This window comes from Microtus ochrogaster, linkage group LG9, assembly GCF_000317375.1.
Source record: "Microtus ochrogaster isolate Prairie Vole_2 linkage group LG9, MicOch1.0, whole genome shotgun sequence".
Taxonomy (NCBI): Eukaryota; Metazoa; Chordata; class Mammalia; order Rodentia; family Cricetidae; genus Microtus; species Microtus ochrogaster.
In genome coordinates, this window is record NC_022034.1 from 29,189,060 (window position 1) to 29,196,514 (window position 7,455).

Genomic DNA, 7,455 nt, shown 5'->3' on the forward strand with positions numbered 1-7,455 from the left:
CCTCTACATATGCGCATGGGCACTCCAGCGACCCTCCCATCATACACATATAAACCCCTATAATAAAGAAATTGACATGTGTTTATAAAATGCCCATACTAAAACTTGCAAAAACAATGAATAACTCCTGGGCCCAACTGTGTGTCTGCATCACACCACACTCCAGGAACTGTGAGCCAACAATAGCTAACGGCAGGTTGATCTGTGACATCCGTGTTTAGCTTACAAAACGGCTTTTACTTTCTTCAGTCTGGACTTATACAGAAGAGAGATTCAATGAACCAGTGTGTAGAAGATAAGTATCACTCTGTCTAATTTTATCTCTTTCGGCATTTTGTCTAAGAGCATGTCCCTCAGTTACAGTTAGAATTTAATATAGTAAAGCTGCAGTTGGCTGGATGAAATGCAGCGAATCCGGGCTTGTGAGATGTGAGACGGGAATGTTTGGGAAGCTCACAATAGAGTGACCAGTACGGGTCTGCACAGCTAGCTGGCCGGGAATTCTGGGAGCCCAGCTGACAGAGCTACATCCATGCCCAACTTGGCTACAATTTGATGCCACCTGGTGGCAGTAGTTGGTCCCACTGAAATATAGTAGAGGGTGACTCTGAACTCTGAGACCCCAGGATATCATCACTGATTCCAGAATGTCCCAGGTAGCTGGGCAGATTCCGTGGCTCAGCTCAGGAGCAGTGAGGACCAGGGCACTCTTGACCTCTTTTCTTTCAGAAGTTCACATGCATTTCCTCTGATTTTATGGCTGCAGCTCAAACCTAAGCGCTTGCTGCCTATAGCATAGCCCTTTAATTCCCCACCTCTTTACCTTGTTCACACAGAAGCTAGGCAGGAATGGGAGCTAGTTGTTAATTCTGCATTATAGCTAAAATTACATCTACAGATATGTCTTTTTCTTTTTCCATTTCTTTCTTTCACTTGTGTGTGTGTATGCTTGCATGCGTCTGTGCATGTTTGCATGTGTGCATGTTGGTGTGTGTGTGTATTTGCATGTGTGTGCATGTTTGCATGTGTGTGCATGTTTGCGTTTGTGTGCATGTTTGCGCGTGTGTGTGCATGTTTGTGAGTGTGTGTGCATGTTTGCATATGCGGGGGTACATGCTTGCATGTGTATGTACATGTTTGCGTGTGTGTATGGGGATGCATGATGTCCAGAATCATCCTCAATGACTCTCCTTATTCACTGAGCCAGGTTCTCTCAGGTAATCTCTGAACTCAGTGATAAGGCTAGCCTCATTAGCCAACTTGCTCTGGGCATCCCCTCTGGGCACCTTTGGTGGCTGGCATGACAAGCAAGCCACCATACCTTCCTGCATTTTATGTGGTGGGTTTGGGGAGCAAAAGAACTCCAGTCTCAGGCTTTTAAAGCAAGCACTTAGCCAGGTGGCTCACACCTTTAATCCTAGCACTTGGGAGGCAGAGGCACACAGATCTCCGTGAGTTCAAGGACTAGTTCAATGAGCTAGTTCCAGGACAACCAGAGCTAAACAGTGAAACCCTGTCTTGAAAAACAAAACAAACAATAAAGCACTTAACCACTGAGCCATTTCCCCAGTCCCTAAAATTATATTTTTGCTTTGTTTTTTAAAGATACAGTTATTTTATTTTATGTGTATGAGTGATTTATCTGCATATATGTATGTGTACCATGTCCATGCCTGGTGCCAACAGAGACCATAGGAAGATGTCAGAGCCCCTGGAACTGGAGCCACTGATGGTTGTGAGCAATGAAGGTTATAAGCCACTGATGGTTGTGAGCAATGATGGATGTGAGCACTGATGGTTGTGAGCACTGAAGGTTATGAGCCACTGATGGTTGTGAGCACTGAAGGTTATGAACCACTGATGGTTGTGAGCCATCACGTCGATGCTGGAAATTGGACTCAGATCCCCTGTAAGGATAAGGTGATCTTGACTACTGAGCCATCACTCCAGCCCCCATTTGCATGTTTGTTCTGAGTGTGTAATCACGTGGCTTTACTGTGGTTATTGCTATGAGTGTGTAACAAGTGGCTTTAATGCGGTTATTGTTTGTTACGGGTATGTGATCACGTAGCTTTACTGTGGTTATTAAGGATCCCTGCGAAGCTCACAACATAACTTTTTTTTTTTTAGAACTTTTGGTTATTCTAAGTATTTAGTTGGGTATAAAAGTCCTTTATTATAGGACCTGGCATGGTGGAACACTCCTGTAATTACTGTGGAGGCAGAAGAATCGGGATTTCAAGGCTATCAATGCTACAAAATGAGTTCAACCAAAACCGGTCTGGGTTACATGAGACCCTGTTGTAGGGTTAAGCCAGCCCCTTTAGGGGGCAGGTTTGCCTCGGGCGAATGTTGACTGATAAATCGAGCACGTGGAGCCTGCACGCTCCCTTTTTCCTGCCTCCTGTGAAACAGCTAAGCGGAAACCTCGGTTCTGTAAGTTTGTTTAAACATTAAAACTGTATATATATTCGTTAATATCTGCCTTTGCATTTATTTACTGCCTATACATTTGGCGCCCCACAACATCAACTCAATCTGGTTTTTATGACGTCATGAATTTTTTTTTTTTTTAGTGCTAATATCAGACCTGTTTTTTGGTACCAACTGCAGGAGACAATTTCGAATGATGCACATTTTTGAAACACTCTGGCCGGACCTTCTCAAAACGCTCAGAGACTAGTTATAATTTTCTTAGGTCAAAGGTTAATTTGGGAATTTTACCATCATTTGCTTTCACAGGGGCCCCTAAGAAGAACGTTGCCCCCATGTCGCTAGAAGCAATCTAAGAGGACGACGTCCCCTCTCCCATCAGAGTTTGCCCACAGGGTTAGGGACATCTTTTAATGGTTGGTTTAGGGTTGAGGGGATGGAGAGATATTGTATGGAATTAGGGGTGTATTCAAAAAAAGGAGGGGATTAACTGGTTTGATGGGATGATTGGTATTTGTGACTTACTGTTTTTAGAAAATTATATTGGTACTGTTTCTTGTATATTGACATATTGAATATTGAATGTGAGTGTTCCTACCTCTATTTTTGTATAAGAGTATGCTTATATTGTATGGATACATCTATCATATCACAATGTACATTTCTACCTCTGATACTATTTATGTAATAACATTGTTTACATTTGATATGTAATGACATTGTTTATAGGTGAAGATCATTGTCTTCATATTGCACAGTTGTTTATTCTCTTAGTGTAGAGAGACCCCGCCTTTAGGGGCGGGACAGCCTCGGGCGAATGTTTTTACTAATTAATTGGGACGCGCGGACTGGAGCCCTTCTGGTTTCCGGTTTACGGTGGATCGCTGAACTCCGGGTGTGTGAGTGTGCTTTTATATTAAAATTGTCTTCTTGTACCCACTGGCCTGGATTAATTAAATTCGCCTTCATCTTAGTTTTCAAATTAGATAGGTATTGAGAATTATATAGTTGTCATATTTATTTTTAGGTTAATCAGGTCTTTTAGATACATAGAGATTATATTTAGTATAGATAGTATAATCTTCAGCCTCTTTGAAGAGCTGTAGAAAATGGCCTTTAATCTAACCTAGAATTCTGTGCCAACGAGACACAATTACTCCTGGCAACACCACTCTACTCCCGAGAGAACGTTGAGCACCAAAGAGACTCCACTGGGAGCTTGTCTTCTTGGCAGAACTGGCCTTTGGGTTAAGAAAAGCCCATACCTCAACTACTGACTAAGATATGAAACAGGATTGTCTTATCTTGCCAAAACAGGGTAGGATAATTCTAAGAAAGTTCCTTGCATTTGATAATGGTATGTCAGTTATGTTAGGCCTTAGCCAAAGTTGGTTGACTCAACATTGCAAACGAGACTTTGGGTGATTGCCCAGGTAGTCAGTTGTCTCTGTCATTTGTTGCACATTCTGGATATCTCTCATTTTGTTAAGTAATATTTATTCCCTTCTCAGATCTTTGACGGAGTTGAAGATTATTTAATTGTAGTTACTTTCTACATTATTTAGACTCCTTGAGATAGAATGTCTAGCAAAACTTTTGTTCTCAATATTGTTTGTTATATTTATCATTTGTTATTATTGTTTATAGTTGTATTTGGTTTAGTTCTATCTTATTTAGACAAAAGGGGGAGATGTAGGGTTAAGCCAGCCCCTTTAGAGGGCGGGTTTGCCTCGGGCGAATGTTGACTGACAAATCGAGCACGCGGAGCCTGCTCGCTTCCTTTTTCCTGCCTCCTGTGAAATGGCTAAGCGGAAACCTTGGTTCTGTAAGTTTGTTTAAACATTAAAACTGTATATATATTCGTTAATATCTGCCTTTGCATTTATTTACTGCCGATACACCCTGTCTCAAAAAGCCAGAGACACAGAGAACGAATGGAGAAAAGCAAAGCAGAGGGCATGTGATGGCAAAAAGACTCCATCCAGAAGACATTAATGTTCTTGCATAAATGTTAGCAATTTTTCAAGAGGGTCATGAGTTTAGGCCAACCTAAGATATATGCCAAGACATTGTCTCAAACACAAAATGCCCATTTAGAAGCCTCATGGAGACACAGGCTGTTAAGGGACAGAAGTTGGTTCCTGGATATTTGTCTTCGCCCTTCACTCTTCCTGGCATCTCCCAGTGTAGACATGGTGTGAGAGACTGGCACTACCCACAGTGGCAGAGCTGGAGAGACCAACGTCTCTCTCGCTCTCCTTTGTTTGCGGCAGTCCGTGGCTGCATTTGTCTTTCGTGAAGCAGTCAAGCGCCACACTGGTTGCAACGTGTTGGAAGCTTTGCGGCGTAGGTTGGAAGAAGGCCTGCTCACCATGGTCTGGCAGACTTAGCTATTGTCCGTCTCCCTGCTGTTCCCTCCAGCTACTCACAAGCGCGAGTTACAGTCCTTCAATACTGCCTCAGTTTCCTGCGGCGGCGGTAACCCACAGGTTCCCAGTCTTCTCAGGTACAATCCTATTCTGCCCTATGCACCCCTGCCCTGCCTCCAGGAAGCCTCCCAGATCTGTTCTGGCTCCTTGTTCGCTCCAACTCCGGCGTTTCCTCTGATGCCACTTGACTTAGCACTCTGTTTCCGGGGACAGTCCCTGACTGAAGGGCCGAGATGATCTCTGGCCTATCGGTGTCTTAATTCCCTGAAGACTCAAAAGTCTGTAAGGAGTTAATTTTGAAAGCTTTTGTCACACGATAACTGGCCGGGTCATCATGCAAAAAGCTCTCCTGCCAAGACAGGCATGCTCAGCCCTATATTTAGGTCCTAAGTGGTCTTGCTCACCTCTCTCTATAACTGATGGGAATCACACTGTCACTACCACAGGCATGAGAATGTAAGTGCTGGAAAAGCTCATTCTCTTACTCGAGCCTAGACTAGGGACCCTGGAGTAACTAAGTCATTTATTTGCCTGCCTGTTGTCAAGAGCACTTAGTACATTTTTGTGTATAAAGCATACTGTTAATTTACTGAAAATAAGAATGATCATGTGGACTGGAGAGATGGCTAAAGGGTTAAGAGCACTGGCCGCTCTTCCAGAGGTCTTCAGTTCAACTCCCAGCAACCACATGGTGGCTCACAACCATCCATAAAAAGATCTGGCACCTTCTTCTGGCCTGCAGGCATACAAGCAGGCAGAACATTGTATACATAATAAATAAAGTTTGTCAGTGGTGTACATCTTTAATCCCAGCACCATGGAGGCAGAGGCAGGCCAGTCTCTGTGAGTTCAAGGCCAGCCTGGTCTACAGAGTGAGTTTCAGGACAGACTCCAAAGCTACAGAGAAACCCTGTCTCAAAGATCTCTGTGATTTGGAAGCCGGCCAGCTCAAAAACTATCAATAAATCCACAAATCAGTCACTGAAGGAGAAAAACTTAGCACTTTACATTTTTTTTTCAGATGTAGGCCTGAAGAGATGACTTAGCACTTAAGAGTACTTGTTGCTTTTGGAAGACCCTGTTTCAGTTCCCAGAATCCATGTTTTAGCTCACACCCATCCACACGTAGCTACAGTACTAGAGGATTTAACAGCCTCTTCTGACCTCCTTGGGGAGCAGGCAGCCACGTGGCGCACATACATAACATGCAAGCAAAGCATTAAATTTAAATTTAAAATTAAAGAATAAATTAATCTCGGAGCTGGAGAGATGGCTCAATGGTTAAGAGCACTGACTGCTCTTCCAGAGGTCCTGAGTTTAATTCCCAGCAACCACATGGTAGCTCACAACCATCTGTAATGGGATCTGGCGCCCTCTTCTGGTGTGCAGGCATACATGGAGGCAGAATGTTGTATACAAAATAAATAAATCTTTAAAAAATAATAAATTAATCTCAAAATTGCCACACTCAAGATGGAGTAAACAATGCCCCACAGCTAATCACCAGGTAGGGCAGAAGGAGCACAGGAACAAACAGAATGTTTTAGCTGGCTGACCAGAAACTGTCCTCAAGATGAACCAACCCCAGGACAGGGGTAGACCCATGGGCCCTACACATTAGTCTTCAGGAAGGGACAGTACAAGCTGCCAGGAATGCCAAGTCCAAGACACCTGAGGCCTCTTGAAGAGACTAGACTAGAGATAATAGGTGGGGCTGGAGACAGTGATCACTGGTGAGCACGGTTTTGTGAAGCATGGACCTTTCATCCCTTCAGGATTAATGGTCATTGTTGTTGTATTTGATGGCAAGTGCCTTCACCCACCGAGCCAGCTCAGCAACTGACTCTGCTGTATTTGAGACAGCTCTCACTCAGTAGCCAGTTACAGCAGCAGTAAAGGCCCAGTCAGAGAAAACTGATTTCCTGTTGGTCAAGAGATTGAAATCTCCCGCCTGGGCTGACAGTCTGGTTGGGCAGATAGTGAGTCACCTGGCTATGGGACCACCCTTCAGGAAGGCGGGCCAGCCCCTCGAGAAGGCAAGTTCTCATTAAGCCATGATAAAGAGATGGAAAGAGCCGGGTGCTGGAGGCGCACGCCTTTAATCCCAGCACTTGGGAGGCAGAGGCAGGCCGATCTCTGTTTGTTTGAGGCCAGCCTGGTCTACAAGAGCTAGTTCCAAGATAGGCTCCAAAGCTACAGAGAAACCCTGTGTGTGTGTGTGTGTGTGTGTGTGTGTGGGAGAGAGAGAGAGAGAGAGAGAGAGAGAGAGAGAGAGAGAAAGAATAATTATCCCATTATACATTTAATGAGATATTGCGCTTCTCCTCTCTCCCCCTCCCCCAACTGCAGTTGGTACAGAGCAGTGCTGAGGTTCTTTTGGGTCTGCCTGTCTTTCTGAGTCGGGACTGCGGCAGAATATTTGTTTACACTATGTGAAGATCTGCCACTGTGATTGGCTTAATAAAGAGCTGAGCGGCCAATAGCCAGGCAGGAGAGATAAGCAGGATTTCCGGGAAGAGAGAGGAGTCGGAATCTAGCCTTGCAGATTGTACCCGAGGGATGCTGGCGAGACTGAAGAAGTGGGACGTACGGC